Below are 23,529 nucleotides of genomic sequence, written 5' to 3'. Positions count from 1 at the left end.
ATTTACTTCATCCTCCTTCATGGTCGTTGCCGCTTGGGGCTTCATTGCCTTTTTCCAGCTGACTTTGCACGAATGGTGTAGCTGGTCGGTTTTAGTACTATTTTTAAAGCAATTAGTCATTTTTCCCTTTCTCCTTCAATTAAGATGCACAAAAAGGTTGCGTTACAGTGTTGTAATTAAAAATATAATTACTCAAATTAAAGAATCGCAAAATATTATAACATTATGTTAGTTAGTGCCGTTTTTGTTATAACCTTAAACGGATGTTTGAAATTATTCTTGGAATGTTTCTGGAAACAATAAAGCAACATTTCCGTAAGGATTGAAGAAAAAATTCGTGAAGAGTGGCGGCAAGATATCAAAACAATTTTGAAAGAATTTTCGGAAGAATTCCATAGGGATTTACGAAAGAATTCCAGAGGAATTTTCGGAAAAAATCCCAAGACTTTGAACGGAAGAATCTGGCAGTGAAAGAATAGATATTTTATTAAAGTTTCAGATGAATTTCCAAGGAATCTCAGATAGATTGGAATAATCCAAGACATGTTTCTTGAAGAATCTCAGAGGGATATTCGTAGAAGTCCCAAGGAAATTCACAGAAGAACTAATCAAAGATTTCTGGGAAAATATCAGAGTGACGAACATAATAATTAGGGATGGATTTCCAAAAGAAATTCCGAGGGTTTTTTTTTGTAAGAATCCCCGAAAAATGTCTTAAAAATCCAGAAATTCAGAGAATCCTAGATTTTTGAAACGGGTTCCATTCCTCTGGAAAGCAATATCATAGAAACATTTTTGGCAGAATTCCAGTTAAATTTTAGGAAGAAAGGATTTTCATAATAACCCTTAAGAGGTTTCCAGGATAATCCAAAAGAAAGTCCCAGAGAGATTTTTGGAAGAATTTCAGTGCGATTAGAGATATTACTACATATAATAGTATCAGAAGATTGAGAATGATGGAGACGAACCAGCTACAGGCTGAAAGTCTCGATTATACAGATAATAATAATAAAGATAACCCCAACCTCTTTTTACGACCTTTATCGGGGGGTCGTAAAAAAATCAGAGCTATAATTATGATTTTTAAAAATGCAACGTCTAGATGCGGAAATACTGATTCGAGATATTCGGCAAAGTTGAAGCATGGGTTGAGAACTTTTCAAAATGGCCGTTCAAGTTTTCATATTTTTGTAATAGATGGCAACACTGCTCGATTGTTGTCAAAAGAGCCAATTTTATTGGGGTGTGATATGCAAATATCAAACAATTTTAAAGATACCGATACCGTATGTTAACCAAAGTTGAAGGAAGTGTAGTGTGCTATACAGTGGACCGAATCACAAATGTTCATGTGGCTGGCAACACTGTTTAAGAAGAATAAAGAAAAGATCAACTGTAATCCAGTTTTTCATGAAGGGTTCAAAAATTTTTCGTAGCTGGCAACACTGCTTAATTAAAATTGCGCCAACAGGCAGTACAAATGTGCATGCAACTTTTGTTTTGCGGATATCTCAGGATCCTCAGGACCATTTAGAAAAATGGCGTCTTCGGCAAAGTTGTTCAGTAGCTCAACGACTACCATTATTCTAGCCAAGAGATTAGAGATTTTGCCATCAGGCGGCGCTAGTGATCATAGAATTTTTGTTTTCCGGGTAGCTCAGGATCCTGACTGTGAGGCATAGATTGCACTGTGTTGGGAAGTGGCAATATAATTGATCGCAGCAAGCGGTCTGGTGCATTAACCATATTCTTTCTGGCACTTGCGAACTGTCACTTGTCTGGGTAAGTTATGTGAGCATCACGTGAAGGGTGATTCCTTCTCCGGTTAAATACTGAATCTCCACACTGGCGATCCTGCCAGATTTCCGCTATTTTGCGGAAAAGTTACCTGGCATTATTTTTTTACAGGAGGAATCACCCTGCAGCGTGCATGCAAGAAATAATTTTTTTTAAAGAAGCCCATACTGGTGAATCTGGAAGGTACGTCTTGGTGCTCGATGAAAGTGATAGCTGATAGTATCTGCAGCTGATTGATGTTCGTGGAAAGAAGAATATTGGCGTTCTAGTGTGGAAGCCGAGCGGAGAATCTACAGTGCAGGAGTTGGTATAAAGAACGTATCGGTGAAAACAGCAGCATGAAAAAAAAAACAAATTCAAGTCGATTCTGTTGTTTTGCTCTAGCAAATGTCAGAACGATAGCTTACAGTGTGTTGTTTGTCAGAGCACTGGCAATGTCTACTGACGAGAAGCTAATGTTGTCGATTCTGTTGATTTGCTCAATCTAAATATCTGAAAAATAGCTTACGGTGTGTTGTTTGCCAGGAGGGACGGCTCCTGGCAATGTCCACTGATGAGAAGCTAAAATTTTTGATTCTGCTGTTTTGCTTCTAGCAAATGTCAGAAAGGAAGCTTACAGTGTGTTGTTTGTCAGGATGAAAGAGAAACCCAGGCAATGTCCACTGACGAGAAGTTGAAATTGTAGACTCTGTTGATTTGCTCAATGCAAATATCAGAAAAATAGCTTGCAGCGTGTTGTTTGCCAGTAGGAATGAGGAGCTCGGGCAATCTCCGCTAACGATAAGCAAAAATTGGCGATTTTTTTGTTTTGCTTAGCGCAAATGTCAGAAAGAAAGTCGCAGTGTGTTGTTTGCTAGAAGAGGAGAAGAAGAACCCTGGCAATGTCCGCTGACGAAAAGCGAGAATGGATAAATCTGTTGTTTTACTATATGCAAATGACAGTACGGAAGCGTGCAGTATGTTGTTCGTTCTGGGGGATGCCAAGCCCCAGCATGGTAACTAATTGAGAACAATAATAGCTGGCTTGTGAAAGTTCCACGATAAACTTCCCATTCTGGTCTGACGTTACTGGATGAGTGAGGCGTTGACGTTTTAGCATGCCTACTTAGATGTTTAATATGCAATCGGATGTCACTTTCATATATTCTGTCGGTTAATGACTATCATGAGAGTACAAGGAACTAAGTGCCATAACGATGTTAATTCAGTGTCACACAAAACCATGTCCCGGAAATATCCGTTAACAAAAAAAAATATCAGATTCTGTACAGTACAGCTTGGTATTGCCTTTATTAAAAATGAGCTCTGATTTCCGCTAGCGAGAAATGATAATTTTCGAATATTTCGGTTTGTGTCGTGGAAAAAAATGAGCTTCGGAAACATCGCACTGAATAAATGTCAGAATTTTTGTCATTTTACTTTGAGCAAATACTGTATTGACAAAATATTGTTGTTTCTGCTCGCCATAGAGAAAGATGAATCCAGGAAAGGAAAATGAAACAAAGATTATCATTTCACGTCACTGTGTGTAACTGTCAAATTGGAATATAATGTAAATATGTAATGATTTGAAAATATGTGAAGCAAAATAAGCTATTGTAGTAGTTTGTTTTATTTTGTTACATGCCGATTACACTCTGTTATGCAAAAATTATTGCCCACTGACGGTATCAGAGATTTTATATATTCTGTTTCCTAGACAAGTCTGTAATATTATTTGTACACATTGAATAAAATTCGACGACTTGATTGTAAATGCATTACGTCACGTAATAAACAGATTACAAAACAGTAAACATGGAAGTATAGCCAGCCTGTAGGACAGAACATTGAGCAATAAAATAAATAGAGCTATTAATCCAAAGCGGAGTACATCTTGATAAGTAAAATGTCGATGCTTAAAAAATAAATAAATATATAAAAAAAATCTAAGAAGAAAATTGCAGAACAAAATAAAAATTCAACATAATTGCCAATGAAAAAAATAATTAGGTCATTTACGAGTTACGTGGGACGATTCACGATGTTATTGAGCTACAGCTTGCCAAAAATGTGAAACGCTAGACAAGTTTACATAGTGTACAGTGATTAGGGATAACCAGTTCTAAAATGCAGATTGTCATTGTTTGTAACATTTTTTTTTTGTTTGTTTATCATTAATCGAAAACTAACTTTAATTTCTTTGGAGCAGAGGGAGAATGTGAGGCATAGATTGCACTGTGTTGGGAAGTGGCAATATAATTGATCGCAGCAAGCGGTCTGGTGCATTAACCATATTCTTTCTGGCACTTGCGAACTGTCACTTGTCTGGGTAAGTTGTGTGAACATCACGTGAAGGGTGATTCCTTCTCCGGTTAAATACTGAATCTCCACACTGACCACTTAGAAAGATGGCGTCTTCGGCAAAGTTGTTCAGTAGCTCAAGGACTATCATTATTCTAGCCAAGAGATTCGAGATTTTGCCACCAGGTGGCGCTAGTGAGCATAGAACTTATGTTTTGCGGATAGCTCAGGATCCTGATCATTTAGAAAGATGGCGTCTTCGGCAAAGTTGTTCATTAGCTCAAGGACTATCATTAGAAAAGCTATGAAATTCAAAAATTCAAAAATTCTGGATCCTGATATATCCGCAAAATTAAAGTTTCATGCTCACAAGCGCCACCTGGTGGCAAAATTTTGAATTTCATAGCTTTTCTAATGATAGTCCTTGAGCTAATGAACAACTTTGCCGAAGACGCCATCTTTCTAAGTGGTCAGGATCCTGAGATATCCGCAAAACAAAATTTCGATGCCCACTAGCGCCGCCTAGTGGCAGAATTCCGCAATTCAATGACCACCATATTTAAGCCCTTGAACTACTGAATAATTTTGCTGAACATCATCATCCTCTTTTTTGAATACTCGTTAAAATATTGATCATTTATAAAAACGGTCGTTAATATGAATTTCGGTCGTAAAAAAGTGATCGTAAAACGAACCGTCGGTAAAAAAACGGTCGTAAAAAGAGGTTAGAGTGAAATAATATCAGAAGAATTTCCGAAAGAATCTCAGTGGATTTTCAGGAAGTCCCATAGCACCACAACTTAACATGTTTGTAACATATAATACGTACATGAAAGTTACATGAATGATGAGCAATGCTCAATATATAATTACAAATTGCGGTGAGCTGAGTGATTTGTACGCCATCCGGTTTGCTGGCGGGACGACGGTATCAAGGTGAATTAGAGACAATTCTCGTATAATTTATAATCTCGCCCTAAAAGCCATTGGTAATCGAATGTGTTTAATGCAAATTAATGACCAAGATATCAACTATCACCACTAGCAGATAGAAGAGGATCTTCTCTTCATCGTTACATTGCTCAATAACGTTTAAATTCATTCGTAACATCCTGAGGGGTGCGGTCTAGAATATTTTGGTCATTCAATTTGAACATAAATTTTTCCACCAGTGCTAACCGATGTTTGTTTGGTTGTCTCGCAGGAAACCATTTTCAATACGCACACTTAAAATTCTTCACACAAAGCAAAGCTTCTGCAATTTGATGCAGGTAATGAGTCCAATAAATCAGCTGAATCAGATAGTTTGTGACTGTTTGTTAGTTAAACATATATGTTACAAAAAATCTGAACAACTTGCGCATCAATAAGATCAAGTAAACGTTTTTTCAACAGTTGATAGTTTTTGTGTCACATAAAATACATACCGGTTTTTAGCGTGACGAAGTAATGGCTACACATTCCTAGGCATACTCGGATCATTTTGATGAAAAATTTGAGCTTGACAGCACCTGGCTGCTTGTTGGTATTCAGCTTGCACCCCTTAGGTAACAACAAGCTACACACTTGCTAAACAATGGCTTTTAGGGTTAGATCATAATGTGAATTAAGGGAGAACGTGTGGAAAATAAGCATGTACAAGAATACGCAGAATACATCTGATCGATTTACCATTGTTGTGGGCTTCGTAGCCGTGCAGTTAGTGTCACCAGGCATTTAGCCGCATCGTGCTAAGGAGTGTGGGTTCGATTCCCGCCTCAGACCGGAACAAATTTCGTCAGGAATGTTTTTCGAATGTGCCACTTGGCGTTGCGTGCTAGTCCGTTGTCTAGTGTGGTGCTTCCTTCAAAGGGCAAAATGCCTACTAAAAGCATTAATGTGTCCGTGTCTTTTAAAGGCTTTCCGCGACTGACTGACAAAATTGTGCATGCAACCGAAACCAAAAACCGAGCTCAAAATTTTTTTATGAAATCGAGCGGTCACTCAGATCACGAAATGTCAAAAGTTCAAAAAAAAAAAAATGCAAAAAAATGGAAACATTATTAAATATTGTTGTTAATTTTCATATTAACCAATAACATGATACAGATTTAATTAACAGGAAGGGTTGAAACCTTTTTTGCCAATTGTTAGGCATTTCCCCAACAACACACATAATATAATTGTATATTATCAACTAATATAACCAAAACTAGTCATATATAAGTTGACAATACACAATTATAACATGTGTGTAGCTCGGGTTGGAGTTAGGAGCTCAGATAGCCGTGACGGTAAACGCGTACTTATTCAGCAAAACCAAGCTGAGGCTCCTGGGATTGACTTCCCAGAGAGAGTATCTTCGTGATTGTCACATGATATACAAATGCAAAAAACATCAATTTACAAAGAAAGCTTTCAATTAATAATTTTTGAAGTGGTCATAAGAACACTGCTGAGAAGCAAGCTCTTCCTCAGTTGGAATTTAAAGTCAGAGAGAAGAAGAAAAAGAGTTATTTACAGTTTGTTCTTATGTTCAAGCATTGCCGATTTTGATGCACGATCAAAGTAAGCGAATAAATGCATCACATCTGTATCGCTTCATAACGGGTATTGTTTCCCAAGTTGTAGCAAGCATGAAGAAGAACGGCAGGAAACAAGAGCCCCAAAGAGAGAACGATGATAGAACCCATTTTTCTCACTTATTCCCCCAATGGGAAATAGGTGTCCCTGAATATCTAATATTGATAGTGTTCCCCAGGCTTGGAACTTGTTTGGATGGGTTTTATCATGCACTGTTATCCTCCTGATCTAATAAAAACTGTAGCAGAAGATGATAAATAGGTTCTCATGATTTGTTGCGGATCATAATTGTTACAGAGAGTGATAAGTGAGAGATTCTCTCAATTTTCTCAGCATTTAATCCCGGCTTATGTTCCACATTTTTGACATATTTACATAGGGTAAATGACGGCTTCGGCACCCTGAGGATATTTTCGGCAGCACTAACTTATCGTCCTTGTTAAAATTTATCTACGGAACAAGAGTTAACTTCAATGTACTCAACATATTCCTTGAACTATAATCTTCCATGTGGATCTCATCTTTCACAAAAATATTATATAACATTGGTTTAATCATTAAATGAAATAAATGCTTACGAAATTAGCGTCATTCGTGAGCTGCCGAATAAAACAACACAAGAACAGCTTAAGAAAAACTCACTACTTTAAACGGTCCAATTCTCCGCTCCAATTACAATTTTTCACAAAAGCTACGCACTGATCACTTATGCATTATTGAACTTTCGATTTGTATATAAAGCACTCGAAAATACTTAATTTTAATGTTTCAAATCACATATTAAAATTAATGCACTTTGATTTCCTCGGCAATCACTATTTATTACTGGACAAGGTTGCCAGGAAACCATATTCAATTGCGGTGTATTTATTATTCACAATTTAAACTCATACAAAAAGTCGAACACAACTAATCAATTTATTGGAATTAGGCAACAAAGCATGCACGGGTAATAATTGAGCCTATCAATACTAAACATCAATATACTGAGAAACATATAAAATATACGTATTTTAATAGGTTAGAGTAAGGTGGGGCAAAAGTTCGACCTTAGTGGTATAATCAAAGTTTCCAGGAAAACAATAGCAGTTAAAACAAAACAAATACCATACAGTGAACCTTCAACATATTGACTATAACTTTGCTGAACAAACTTGTGTCAAAATATTTACTCATTTTTATTTATAACAGTTTCAAAATTGATTGTCTTATTCGAACTTTTGCCCCACCGGTGGGGCAAGAGTTCGAATCTAGTGTGGGGCAAAAGTTCGCTGGCTAAAACACAAAATATTGATCCTTTTATGACAGGCATACCTTACACCAGCCGTTAACTTAAGTTTAACGAAAAATACACACTAAATTTTCATCAAAAAATTGCCCAAAACCGAGTTAATTGTAATATACTCAAAAATAGCAGTTTTTCGCAAAACTAAGTGAAAATTTAAAATTTTTGTGACAATTTTCACACGATCAGACAAATTTAACTAAATTTGAAGATAATATGAGGATTTTAGGCAATTCGCAAATTTTTCCGTGATTTTGTACATGTGTCGAACTTTTGCCCCGCTGATTCGAACTTTTGCCCCACTATGGGCCAAAAATTGTTTACAAGCATTTATGCAAAAACTAATACACCTCAAAGCAACCTTATGATAGACCTAGAAACGCCCTTACATAAAATATTGAAAAAGATTTTATCTTCAATTGGTTCCATGCAACAAAAGTTTGACCAAAAATTACAATATTTACGTCGAAAAACAACAAATAGTCATAACTTTTCCAAATCTCAATCGATTTTTATGATATTTGGAGTGAAAGTCTCTTACTTGAATAGCATTCGAACCACCATGACATTTAGAAGATTTGTTTTGAATTGAGCTAGAAATCTTGAAAAGAAACTCTTACCCCACTCGAACTTTTGCCCCACTTTACTCTACCCCAGCAACACACATGTTATAATTGTGTATTATCAACTGATATATGACCAAAATTAGTCATATATTAGTTAATAATACACAATTATAACATGTGTGTTGCTCGGGTAACTATTTTGGCAACACTCCTGTTATTCTACAGGCAATTCGCGACTACGAAGCAAAAAGAGATTCGACAATGCACTCGCGCCAACGGAAAACCTCGTAAGGAACTGTCATCGTGTGCGTGAAAAAAGCCAAAAATATCTCTCCTTGTTTTTCTCACAGAAAACCGAAGAAAACATCAACAGCTTCGTAGTCGCGAATCAGAGGATGATGTTTATGTGTCAAGTCATAAGTGAATTGATTTGCAAAGGGTCTATTCTGATTTTCTCATACACTGAGAATAATATGAACGCAAATAAATTTTACTGGCAAAGTTTGGATTTTGATCCGAATAAGCCGATCGAACAATATTCGGAGAGTGCTAATCATAAACCAACAAAAAATCGTGAAACATCGCAACCGGAATTTTTTTAATATTACCATTCACTCTCTCGGAAATAACATGGTGATAGGGCATTCAAGAGCAGCAACCTTTACAGATCACAACCATATCGAGCCATTCAGCCAATAGTTCAACTCACAGTGAAATTATTTACTTTTTGCATTTAAAGAAATTTGAAAACAACTGCGCAAGTACCGTCGTTGGGGGTGAGATTTGGCCGAAAATGCGTAAGTCCTCATATATTTTTAAAAAACTTTCGCAATTTGCATGATATGTTCGGCTAAATATGAGAATACTTTGCAAATGCTGAACAAATGATTGAAATTTGATTATTTTCCTTTAAATAGGAAACGTATGAAAATTGGCACAAAGTCACCCCTTCGAGGGGGTGACATTGGGCCAAACAAACTTCACTCAGGAAAGTGAACTATCGATAAACATAGGAACCCCTTATGGAAATTCGCCACAAGAAATCGGATTGAAATTCATAAATTTACGTAATAAAACCGAAACAAAAATAGTTTTCGCGGCATCCTGGAATCGCTCCAAGAACCTTGTGATCGATAGGCTCGTGCGCACTCCTTTTGTCTATCGACGCCTTAATGTGGGGTGATGCTAAGACGATACATACTGCTTTCGTGTTGCAATAATCGTTTCATCATTCTTAAGGCAAAATATATGAATTTCTATAGTCCAGTTCGCTGCGTGTAGAATTGATACGCAATAAGAACAAATCAAGAGAGCCGTGTTCCTTTCATGATTACTAGAGCTTTTTAATATGATGGATGATATGATGGACAGGAATGTGAGATTTCAAAATAGTATTCGTCCTCCTAAAAGCGAGATTATCTGTGTATCTGTGTTTTCAATTTAAAAAGGCCTTTTTCAAGCTTTTGTCGATGATTTATTAAAAATAAACTACTAGTTCCATGAATCTAATATTTTGATAGTACAGTCAAGCTTCGTTCGTTGTGCTAAACCTGTAGCCCACTTAGTGCAAAACTTTGACTAATCGGGCTGATTTTCGAGCTGTCAAATAACATAAAACAAAAAAAAAACGGAGCTATCAACATTGATAAATTGCGCCTTATGTCAGAAAATGACGTTTGCCTTCGTTTTAGGTTGGCTATAGCCCAACTAACGGGAGCCCAATTGAAACGTAGCTCACTTAGGGCTGATTTCTTCACCTTCGCTTAAGCCGTAAACCACGTTTACCCATACGATTAAACCAGGTTTAAGGCCTAAGCGGTGGTGAAGAAATCGCTTATTAAAGATAGTGCAAAGAACGAAATTTGACTGTAGTTGTAGATAATTTCAAGGATTACCACGGTTACAATACTGAGAAGGTGATATATTCCGAAAACTGACAGCTACTTGATGACGTCATTCCTATCCATCTCGAACAAATTTGTGAAAACGAATGGACCAGTGCTGGGAGGGAGACACAGATACTACACACAAAATATGAAACAAAACTTTTCCCAACTGCAAGATAATTCCTAGGACAGGACGTGACAGCTCAATTGAGACTGCCCGTTGTTTTTCAGTCGATAACCTTGACGATACAAAAGCCAGTGTTACTAGTATTCTTTTTAAACAAATCTTGTTAACAAATTCAAAAATCAAGGCCCATAATTTGATTGTTTCGTGCAAGTTTCATTCATTTAGTGAAATAGAGTGTGCTATATTTTTAGAAACTTTGGTTAAAATTCAAACTCGGCGATATTTCAAGAGAAAATTTACACAAATTCCATCATATTGGTCTCAGTTAGGTATTATTTATTTATTGTAGCCAGGGATTTAATCCTGAGAAAATTGAGAGAATCTCTCACTTATCGCTCTCTGTAACTATCATGACATGCTGCACATTATGAGAGACCGTTTATCGTATACTGCTACAACTTTGATCAGATTGGGGGGATAGTAGTGTATGATAAAACCCCTCTAAACATGCTCCAAGCCTGGGGGAAATATTTAATGAAAATTTTACAAACTTTTGGTGAAAACTCTAATCTATGAACTAGCAACACGGCCGGACTAGCAACAAAGTGCCCTGTTGCAATCAAACTCAACGATGTGAAAGTAGGCCTTTGCTAAAACGACCAATGAGAAGTGGTCTTTTTTGACAGGCAATTGGTTTCATTTTTGTACTTTGACCTGTCACGTCTTGTCTCAGGATAACTCCAGTTCACCAATGACAATCAAGGCAGGCTTGAGGAAAAACACTAGTTATCGTTTGTTGTGCACCTTAGATCTTCCTGGACAAACATGGAGAAGGGCCATAGTTTTCTGTGCGTTTTGTTATCATTTTTATTTGAAAAGAGTGAAAAGATGCGTGTTTCAATACTTATATTGAAAAAAATAAAAAGGTGCTATCGTGGCATTGCTTTTTAGACGTACAGGAATTGATTTTCAACCGATTGTTGTCAATTTGGATGAAATGCGAAAGATCCGGGCTCACAGTGTCAGTTCGTGACAGCAGAAATCTCGGCTCACCTTGACGTAGGGAAATTTTGTATCGGTTTCTCCCTCCCAGGTCTAGTGGTCCTGATGGCATATAGTACGATAGAAGTGACGTCACATGTTTACAACTAAATTCGAGTTTACACCAGTAAAAAGCCTGCCTTGTTTATTGTTATGCCGTGAGGAATACTACATTAAAGTTTTTTTTTTAATATTCCCTATGCTTGCTGATATATTTCAGATTATAATTTGGTCCAATGTCACTCTCGACGACAGTATTGCAATTTTAGGGAAAATTTTCCCTTTTACGGTAGAACGGAAAGCTACCGCAGCTGTCATATCACTGATTTGCACTGGTAAATCATCAGTAGGCTTCAATGATACCTTGGATACCGTCTTGATGATTGTTGTTTGTTGTTATTTTTCATAGCGTTTTCTCTTTCACGTCCACTATGATTGAAATGTTTGCTTCAATGATAAAATGATTTCAAAGCCTGCGGTAGAACTTTGACAGCTGCGGTAGAACTCTGCGGCTACCGTAAACCGGAAATTTTTCTTAACAACCGTAGTACCTGTAAGCTTTGACAGGCACTGGTGCCGTTGTTTTCAGTTCTTTCAAAGGAGAAGAAACCAGTGTGAAGCAAGTAATCATGGCATGTCAATTTTCACAGCCGAAATAGAGCGCTGCATATGACGAGCCTAACCTCACTTATTTGACAGCTGCTGGTCCTGTTGTTTACGTTTCGGATTCAGTCGTTTTTTCCATCATTTTTTTCATCTTCGCATTTCTATCACCAGCATGCTGATGGTGACGATTTTCCACGGTAGCAAGATAGAATAATACGATCCGTGGGTATCTGCAGTGGATTTGACCTCTCCTCGCAGCAAACTTTCACGAAATTAAGAATGATTCGAAAAAGTCCAAACTGTAAACAACAGGACCAGTACCTGTCAAAATTGATGCGTGACGTCACAGTGCAGTGGAGTATACTGCCACAGTGAGACTTGATACAAAAAATATTCGATGAAATAAATGAAAACGAATTTAGGCAGCGTCCATTTATGACGTAACGCTAAACTGTTCAATTTTCGACCCCCTTCCCCCTCCGTAACGGTCTTTGTATGAAAAAAAAAATATGTATGAGCCGCAACATTTTAGCTTACTTCTCATCCCACTAAAGCGTTACGTAATGTGTGAACGGCGCCTTAGTCTGCACAAATTAAGTGGCGTTGTGCATTCAATTTGATTCTCTGTTACTGTATTTATAACTGCAACGCTCTTTTCAGTGTAGTCTGTATTTTTCTGCATTGGCCCTTTCAACCAGTAGAACATAATGTGTGACGTTTAATTTCAGTCATTGTCAACACATGCGAAAAGTAACCAAAACATAAGCTCGTTTTTACATAGTTTTGGATTGTCGAAGAGAACATTTTAGTTGCCGACAATAGTAATTGCATTGCCGCTAAAGGAACAAGTGCCTCGTGACTTTGGCGAGGAAAAACAGATGATTTAGAGAACAAAATAGTGTTTTGTGTAAAACCAATGAATAAAGAGTGCTCAAGTGTGTTTCAGGTATCTCCTGCTAATGCTTGTGCTTAATTGTTGTGTATAATTGCCTTTTTAAAAGTCCAGCTGCTTAGACTGTCGAGAATACGTAAGTTCCCCTAGATTGGAAAATGGGAAATCAGCGAAGTTTTGTTAGTTTTTTTTTATAGGGTAAATTGGTATAATGCGCCCCAACCGGGCAATACGCCCCACTTTATTTTCTAGGGATTAAGGCTTATTTGACACGTTAATATGATTACACACCGTGAATATCCACGAAAAACTGATGTTGCACATATAAGATCTTTGTGTAGTATGAACAATCAATAGAAATACCGAAAATATCGAAAATCAGCTTTTTGGCGTAAAATTTTGGGTCCGATAGGGAAGCCTCGTTGTAAATGAAGCCCATCCTTTACTATCGTACTTATTACAAAAACTTTTACCGGAAGAAGACTGCTAATAGACCCTTTTAAGCTTAGCAAGTGGTGGAATTCTCCTTGAAAACATTTCTACAGCGCTGCGGAACTTTTTCTACGGGAGGGGCATATTGCCCGGTTTGTTTTGAAACGTCAAGATTTGGACCGTTTACAGAAAACGTCTTGTATTCTTTTTAGAAGTTACCTGGCAAGAGAACGTTGCATGCAGAGCATGACCAACTAAGTAAACAACACTTTGACACCAATAACAATAGAAGTAATCCATTTTCCACTGCAATAGAGCAATTTTTCGTTAGGGGGGGGGGGGCGTATTATACCTGTTTACCCTAAAACTTTTGGTGCAAATGGTCAGAACATCATTTTGCAAACCTAATGCCAGAGGTTTGTAAGATTCAAAATAAATCTAGTGGAAGTTTTACCGAGCACTCCAATAATCTAATAGAAGTATTACCAAACAGGCTTGAATTTCATTAGAAAATGATAGCGTCTTACCTAATAAATGGTTTGAAAAGTACATAAGAATTCACAAGAAAGAAACTGAAACTAGTATTGCTTTTCACGACTATCGAAGACCAATTTTACAATTCACACTCCCTGCTAGTAGTAAAACATCATTCAGTGATCCAGTGAATTCTTTCCCCACTAGTAGAAGCTCTTCAAATCCAATTTTCCTTTTCAAATCAAAGGTCACAACCTTTATCAGCGGTGATGAGCACGACACCACGACTTGCCTGAGGGCACCCATTTGTTATCCCCCACCCTCATGGAGAACCCATCCGGTCCCTCAACCTCCACCAAATCGACCCTCATGGTGTTGCGCAACGATTAGTATCTTGTCCGTGTACACATATCGCCTTCTTGTGGGTTACGACGACGCCATCCGTCGTCGTCGTCGGTTCTTTTCTGCGTCTGATTTCCGCCCCTCCGTGCCCCCGGAAATGCATGGAAAGTAGATGAACCAAACTCTGGTGGGTTGAACGAAAGCAACAGGGTAGGCGAGGCAGGATTCTGGAATATATCTTATTTCATCCCTTCCTGGCGGACCCCTTTTTCCTGCGACTGTTGCTTCGACCCGGTCTTACGGCTGATGAATATTCCATTTGTTCCGAGAAAGGGAAAGGGATGGGTCTGGGTTTCGTATTTCGGCGAAGAAACATTTGAAGAATGTTTCCATAAACTAACTCCTGTTCGGTTGTAGTAGGCTGCGAGTGTCTGTCCAGAGCATCAAAAATTACATAAAAAACAAGCCGAGTAGGCACGGGAAAAGCTATGCAGCAACAAGCGAATTTGAATTATTCACTGGCTAAAATTCAGCACATATGCGCTTACTGCTCGTTGGGGAGAGATATTTGTATGCAAATATGGGTAGTAAAAGATTTCATGCATGCTGATCGGTGATGTTTTGGCAAAATAGCATATTTCGCTATAAATTCTGAGCATAGTCAGCGTTGTTCCGTACGGAGCGACATGCTTTTTGCTAGCTTGGACCACTCTTTTCATTCTTTTCATTGATTTGTTCAATGCTGCAAAGAGCGAAAAGCAGACCAAATATGAAGATGAGAAATCGTAGACCTGAAAAAATCAACGAAAAGATAAAGAATAGTTTCATCACATCACTTTGCAAAAAAATAAATTGGGGTGGGTAATTTCTGTTACATTACCGCGGGTTTGACGTAGAACTACTACGGATTGTGTCCGATCAATTCTGGGTCAGACTCTAACAACAGTGCGGTAGCTTTTTGCAGATTTTTGATGTTTGATGATAGATGGTAGGTGCTGTGATTGAGAGTATTAAATTACGTTATGGTTTTAAGGGGGATCTGTCATTTGGTTTGGAAGCTTTTTCAGAGTTTCGGATTTCAAAGTAAAATACTTTAAAAAGAATTCGATTTGATTATGATGTTTGAATGACAGTGAAGTTTGAGTATGAGTGTAGTGAAAGGGCCAATGCAGAAAAATACAGACTACACTGAGAAAAGAATTGGAGTTAGAAATAAAATAGCGGAGATTCAAATTGAATACACAACGCCACTAAATTTATGCAGACTAAGTCGCCGTCCACATTTTACGTAATGCTCTAGGGGGAGGGGGAGTAGGCTCAAACGTTGCGGCTCAAACACTTTTTTTTCATGCAAAGGCCGTTGCGGAGGGGGAATGGTCGAAAATTGTACATTTTAACGTTATGTCATAAATGGACACAGCCTAATTTCATTTTCATTTATTTTATCGAATAAATTTTGTATTCAATCTCACTATGGCAGCATTTCGGCTTTAAAAATTGCCATGTCATGGTCAGTGCTGGAAAAGTTCGCATCACGAAGCAGTTCACGAGTGTATACCAACGCATAACAAACATCACAGACTCGGGAACTGGCTAGGTGTGAGTAAGTCCGCACCCGTCTGCTCGGGAGAACATGTCAAAATAAGTAGAAACAAGCTCGGGAGCGTTTACTCGCGAGTAACCGAGCAAGGTGTGATTTATTATGGTTTTGACAGACAAATTAATTGTATATCCATCATATCGACAGTAAACTACTAGTTTGTAGTCAAATGTCCTTGAAAACCATAAATCTCGGAGGGGAAGAAGCTTTTTTCCCAAAAGCACAATATGACTCTGAACAGCTCTGAACACGTTCGCGAATCACTTTTAGCTTCAGTTACTCGGGAGCCGACAGATGCGAGTAAACCAGCGCTCTGACGCTCGGGAGCGTTTGGTTTTGTTTTTGTTCCAGTTCAGAAGAAGTGTTCGCCACTTTCCATCACTGGGGTAATAAACTTGCAGCAGGTGCGAATCCAACCTAGAAGTTGCAGCGTGACGTCATGGTTAATTGATTCATAATATTGTGCTCTGCAAGAAAAATCCATGGAACGCGATTATCGGATTACTTGAATTTCAGAGTTGCGTTTGAATGAGTTACAGTGGATCCAAAATTAAGAATCGTCCACAATTTATGAATCAGCTGACTTTAAATGACAAAATAACAACAAAAATCAACACAAAACATCACGTAAACAATTTTACTCAAAATAAATTATAAGCGAAAATGTTTCCGTGATGTTTTGTGATATTTTTTACTGTTATTTTGTCCTTTAAAGGCAGCTGATTCATAAATTGTGGGTGATTCTTAATTGTGGATTCACTGTACATGCATGCTCCTATTTGCTACTCGCACATGCGCTACAGTCTATTTAGGGTGCGGCTTATTTTTCAAAAGTTCTCAAAACCAAAAATTCGTGTAGTCTTCTGAATTCGAATCATATTAGTAGAGAAACCTCGAAGTTTGAGCCAAAAATATTAAAATTTAGAGGTGCAAGCGTCTCGGAGGTGAATTTTCAAGTTATAAAAAATGGCCTTCAGTGAAGTCACCATAACTTCGGTAATTTCAGCACCATTACCTTAAAAATATTTTTTTTTTTTGAAAACTTTGTAGAACATCAAATTTGTGTAAAATCAAAACTAGTTTCAATAAAAAGTAGTTTACTCCATTTTTTTTACTGAAAAAATATCTTTGTTTGACCATAACTTCATGAATACTCAACCGATTCCAAATCTTTTTGCATGGTTTTGAAGCTAATTTAATTGTGTTAAAACTTTGCATACACCACATTTTACTGTATTGACCAAGTTATTCAACATTTTAATTTTTATCAGTTAAACAATATTCTTAAAGCTGAAACTGGTTTTCCTTATTTGTTAAACCTTTGAAAAAGACTTGGCAACATTTTTTAAATAAACAATGATATATTTGCACATGTTAAAAAAATACACTATTCAACTTGTAATTCAAACAAAATGCTTTAGAAACATAAGTTTTATATGAAACATGTAATATGCGGCAAAAAAAAACTTAAATAATCCAAAGAAATTCGATTTTTTCTTTAAAAAATCATGTTTTTGGGTAGTTTTTGTTACAAAACTAAGCAAGGTCCTTGGTTCGATTCCAGGTTGCCGGGAAAACAATTTAGTTTTCAAATTTCGGTTCCATGACGTAAATTTATGAATTTCAATCCAATTTCTTGTGGCGAATTTTCATTTGGGGTTCCTATGTTTATCGATAGTTCGTTTTCCTGAGTGTAGTTTGTTTGGCCCAATGTCACCTTCTCGAAGGGGTAAGTATGGGCCAATTTTCAAATGGTTCCTATTTAAAGGAAAATAATCAGATTTCAATTATTTGTTTAGCATTTGCAACGTATTCTCATATTTAACCGAACATATCAAGTCAAATTGCGAAAATTATTTAAAAATAAATGAGAACTTACGCATTTTTGGCCAAATCTCACCCCCAACGATGGTACTTGCATAGTTGTTTTCATTTTTTTAATGTCAAGAATTTCACCGTGAATTGAACTATTCACTGATAAGCTGAATGGCTCGATAAGGTTTTGGTCTGTAAAGGTTGCTGCTCTTGAAAGCTCTATCACCAAGTTATTACCGAGAGAATGAATGGTATTACAGTCCAACCTTTTTTTACGACCGTTTTTATACCGACGGTTCGTTTTACGACCACTTTTTAAAGACCGAAATTCAGATTAACGACCGTTTTTATAAATGACCAATATCTTACAAAGTATTCAAAATAGAGAATCATGATGTTCAGCAAAATTGTTCAGTAGTTCAAAGGCTAGCACCACCATCACTGAATTGCGGAATTCTACCAATAGGTGATGCTAGTGAGCATGAAACATTTGTTTTGCGGTTATCTTAGGATCCTGGCCACTTAGAAAGATGGCGCCTTCTGCAAAGTTGTTCAGTAGCTCAAGGACTATCATTATAAAAGCTATGAGATTCAAAATTTTGCCACCAGGCGGCACAAGTGAGCATGAAACTTTTGTTTTGCGGATATATAAGGATCCTGACTACCTAGAAAGATGGCGTCTTCGATAAACTTGCTGAGAAGCTCAACTTTGCCCAAGACGCCATGTCTATGTAGTCAGGATCCCGCAAAACAAAAGTTTCATGCTCACTAGCGCCGCCAGGAGGCAAAATTTTGAATCGCATAGCTTTTTTAATGATAGCGCTTGAGCTTCTGAATAACTTTGCCGAAGGCGCCATCTTTCTAAGTGGCCAGGATCCTGAGACATCCGCAAAACAAAAAATATCGTGCTTACTAGCGCTGCCTGGTGGGAAAAACCTTATATCTTTTGACAAAAATAATGATATCTCTTGGCAAAATTTTGAATCGCATAGCTTTTATAATGATAGCGCTTGAGCTTCTGAACAACTTTGCCGAAGGCGTTATTTTTCTAAGTGGTCAGGATCCTGAGATATCCGCAAAATAAAAATTCTACGCTCACTAGCGCCGCCTGGTGGCCAAATCTCGAATCTCTTGAACCGAATAATGATAGTCCTTGAGCTACTGAATAACTTTGTCGAAGACGCCATCTTTCTAAGTGGTCAGGATCCTGAAATATCCGCAAAACAAAAATTCTACGCTCACTAGCGCCGCCTGGTGGCCAAATCTCGAATCTCTTGGTCAGAATAATGATAGTCCTTGAGCTACTGAATAACTTTGCCGAAGACGCCATCTTTCTAAGTGGTCAGAATCCTGAAATATCCGCAAAACAAAAATTCTACGCTCACTAGCGCTGCCTGTTGGCAAAATTTTGAACCTCATAGCTTTAATAATGATAGCGCTTGAGCTAATGAACAACTTTGGTCAGGGTCCTGAGATATTCGCAAAACAAAAGTTGCATGCACACTTGTACTGCCGGTGACAAAATTTCACTTAAGCAGTGTTGCCAGCTACGACAAAATTTTGAACCCTTCATGAAAAACTGGATTACAGTTGAAGAGTATTGCTATGTTGCTAACCATTCTATTTTTTGTTCCGCTCAAGTTTTATGGTTTTGATCTTTTCTTCATTCTTCTTGAACAGTGCTGCCAGCCACATGAACATTCGTGATTCGGCCGACTGTATAGCACGCAACACTTCCTTCAACTTTGGTCAACATTCGGTACCGTCATCTTTGAATTTTTTTGGTATTTGCATATCACACCCCCATAAAATTGGCTCTTTTGATAACAATCGGGCAGTGTTGCCATCTATTACCAAAATATGAAAACTTGAACGGCCATTTTGGAAAGTTCTCAATCCATGCTTCAACTTTGCCGAATATCCCGAATCAGTATTTCCGCATATAGACGTTGCATTTTTCAAAAACATAATTATTACCCAGATTTTTTTACGACCCCCCGATAACGGTCGTAAAAAGAGGTACCCCAACCTCTCAAAATCCGATTGCGATGTCCCAGGATTTTTTTTTTTTTTTTTTGAATATCACTCTTCGAATATGGTTCGATCAGCTAATTCGGATCAAAATCCAAACCTTGCCAGTAATTTTTAAGGTTCATATTCTTCTCAGTGTATGAGAAAATCAGAATAGACCCTTTTCAAATCTATTCACTTTTGATTTGACACAATTACATCATACTGATTGCCTGTAGAACAACAGGAGTGTTGCCAAAATAGTTAACCTATTAAAAGACGTATATTTTATATGTTTCTCAGTATTTTGAAGTTTATGCGCTACAATCTTCAAATAAGGAAGGCATTGAAAGATTCAATTATTACCCATGCATGCTTTGTTGCATAATTCCAATAAATTAATTAGTTGTGTTCGATCTTTTCTGTGAATTTAAATCGTGGATAATAATTACACCGCAATTGAATATGGGTTTAATTTGTCATGAGTATGAATCTGTAAGTGTACTACTTTTGTGCTGTTATTGATCGGATGAAATTTTCAAAAATTACCTCTTTTTGGACTCATTTTGGTGGTCCTGAAAAGGACCATTTGTCGTTCTGTGAATCATACATACCTGTCCAAATAGTTTAATAACTGTTTTAAAAGAGAACGTTGATTTCAAGCAAATTTATAAATAGGAGTGCTAGAGAAAAGTTGACGTCATTTTCTTTTCACTCTCCACTTGGATCACATCTCAGTAGGCAACAGGCGTGCTTCTCAGGCATCGATAGCGAAGGACCGTTTGTCTTGCTTTGCTCAAATCAAACTGACCGTAGACCGACCGAGAGAAGATGCCGTCCAAAGACAAAGCCATCACCCCTGCCGCCGCCAAGAAGAAAAGAGGAAGCAGTGCACAGGAGAATGAGATGGTTGTGGCCACCAAAAGACGGAGGAGAAAAACAAGGCAGTTCCTAAGCAAAACCCTACCAATTGCAAGGGGGTGGTCACTCTACGCACTTCAGTCGGCACAGCTGTGCCTTCAGAGCGCCAAAGTGCGCCAAGCGTGCCAAACGTGCTATAATAGTAGCATGCCATAAAATTCAATGAACTGAAATTACGAAAAATCGTTCTCAGCAAGCATTGAGATTTGTATTTTTTTTTCTTGTTTATCTCTCGTTCTACAAATTTGAGATTCTCTGAACTTCCATTAATCCTTCTGAAGTACTTCTTAGGGGACGGTGCTACTATTCCGGGATACGTTTCACATTATCGAACGACCTACCTACGAGAAAGGCCTATGAGACTTCAATTGGAAGATTTAGGAAATGACCAACACAACTACCAAGACAACACGAGAACTGCAATACGTAGTGTTTATGGTTAGGTACGGGGGGACGCCGTTAAAGGGAAAAAGGTGCCCTGTAAGTGAGCAATTCTCGTTGAATTGTTCAATTGGTGTACAGAATGCACAGACATTACCCTTGGTCTGAGACCCTTTTCTCTCCGGAACCACCTTACGGTATTTATTCGGGGAGAATTGTATGTTTAACAGCTCGAGGAAGGAAAGGCATTCGTGCCTATTCTGCGCGGCGTGTGAGGTGACACGAGTCGAATGAGGTGACAATTGTCGACTCGCTCCCATTTGATTAACATTAGTCGTCTCACGTCACTCGCGGTGAGAGCGACTCGTCTCGACTCACACGCCGCGCAGAATAAGCACGATTGACTATTTTTCCCCAGACCTCCCTATATTTTTCCCCGTCTTATCGCCTTTTGAATTTGCTATGGGATCACTAATTTGCTTCATAACGCAAAAAATGGCTATTTTGGACACCCACCCAACCCCTTGTAACGATTTTTGTATGAACATTATTCAGTTTTTATATGAGCCGTAAAATCGTTTGGACGACCCCCCCCCCCCTCCAGCTTTATAAAATTTGTGAATGGGCTCCATGAGTTGATGACAAGGTCCCAGACGCTTTTTTTTATTTATCTTTTAACATTGGTTTTTATTCAATACCAATTTAGTATAGGACTTGACCAAAGTCGATTCCATCACGATTCTATGGGTTCTGCTGATTTGGTGCCACTCTAAAGGCCCGAACGCAATAACAGCGGAACGGCAACGGAAGCGGATCCTGTTCGGCCAGAATGAATCACGTCATCTCGACTGAACTATCAACATATGAAACACTACTGCGACAAACATGGTGCTTCGTTCTGAAATAAGAAGAAAGTTTATTAATGGTTAATTAATATATGTATAAGGAGGTCTTTCTCGAACCGAAGCCCTAATGTCAACATTTTTCGTATGTGCTACAAGGTAAACAACTCAGAAAACCAATGATTGCTGAGATGGAAATTTCAGTTCAATGTGATTTTTATAGCAACCCACTTTGAAACGCTGTGCCAGTCAATGCGCCGAAATGTGCCACAGCTGCGCTAGGCACACTGCGTAGAGTGACCACCCCCTTGACCAATTGTCAAAGACCGCCGTGATGAAGAAGCCCCCGAAGAAGCCGCCACCGCAAACCTCATCTGGCGTGGAGGATTATTCAACCAGTGCGCCGTCAAAATGCGTCCGTGTTACTCGAATTAAACAATTTAAGGCGAAGTAGGCCGTCATTGAAATTTGTACGCGTCGTAAATGATTGTTGCTAATTCATCTCGCGATTTCGAATCAAAGAAAATTAGTTGGTTTTGCACTGACACAGCTGAAAAATTATCAGCATACTTTATGAATGTTAGCGCGTACAGTGATACTTTTTCAAGTCAATATAAGCTATCAAGACTGAGTTTTATCACTTTGAAATGCAAGCTGAAAAGTCATCATTGTTGCCAAAACGAATGACGGGCTACTTAGCCTTAATAGGCCCTTTTCAGGGCAAACAAGTATGTACTAAAGAGTGATTTGTGTAATATTTCCTAATGTGTAAATTACACACTTGCTATAATCTTTTAATTCATCTCGTAGCATCATACAATTTCTGATTTATTACGAATAATCGACAATGCGATAATTTGAGGATGTTTCCGAGGACGCTGCTGCAATGCCGTCGGGATGCAATAACAGCATAATGATCATCTTACCAAGACATCAATTTCATATAGCTTATTTCGTATTCAGCCTATTTCTTCGCTTTCTAATCTGGGAACTAGGCTATATTATGACAACCACAGGGATTAAGTCGTAATCTGGAAACGTAGCTCAATCTTGAGCGATTTCACATACCCCAAGATTGGCAGCTTTTCGATTCATCCGATCATGAGGCTTCTTGTAGTGGTGCCTAACCTGTGCCGATGGTGCGATTATCACGAGAAGCTCTTACTTGCTCGAAAGTTTAAATGAAATGAGCCAAATCAGTCGAAAGTAGTATGTTTTACAAAATTTGAATAGCAGACGATGTTCCTCCTTTTCGTATTCTTCGCCTTCTTCTGATCGACCAATCTGGGACATAAGGTATATGAATTTGATGTCTTGGTTAGGGATTTACATATCTTTGAAAGTTCATGGACGCGTTCGGATGGTCAATAAAACATCATTGCAATAGTTTACTATAAATGAAAAAAACACGAATGTTTTGCCTTCGAGCAAATTTTAAATATTTCTTATCAATGTGCGTAAAAGTTATGGAAATCGGAATTCGAAACCCAATACATACGTTAATATGAATGCTCTGTTAACATTTGCAATGGATTTCTTTATTGAAACTAACATGTTGATCAATAGATGCTTATTACAACTGGTCAAGAAACAGTTTAGTGAACAGTATTTAAAATCTGTTGCAATTTTAATACATTTCCCAATTCCCGTACTCGAGAATTCAGGGA

General features: G+C 37.9%; 1 protein-coding gene across 2 annotated transcripts in view; it reads left to right on the top strand.

Annotated features, from left to right (window-relative positions):
* LOC5573727 (gamma-aminobutyric acid receptor subunit beta-like) overlaps positions 1-23,529 on the top strand; it is a 151,159-nt gene that overhangs the window by 61,934 nt on the left and 65,696 nt on the right. The window lies entirely within an intron of this gene.

The sequence above is a fragment of the Aedes aegypti genome, chromosome 1, assembly GCF_002204515.2.
Source record: "Aedes aegypti strain LVP_AGWG chromosome 1, AaegL5.0 Primary Assembly, whole genome shotgun sequence".
NCBI lineage: Eukaryota > Metazoa > Arthropoda > Insecta > Diptera > Culicidae > Aedes > Aedes aegypti.
The sequence above is the reverse complement of the archived record's forward strand: the minus strand, read 5'-3'. Positions and strand labels throughout refer to the sequence as shown.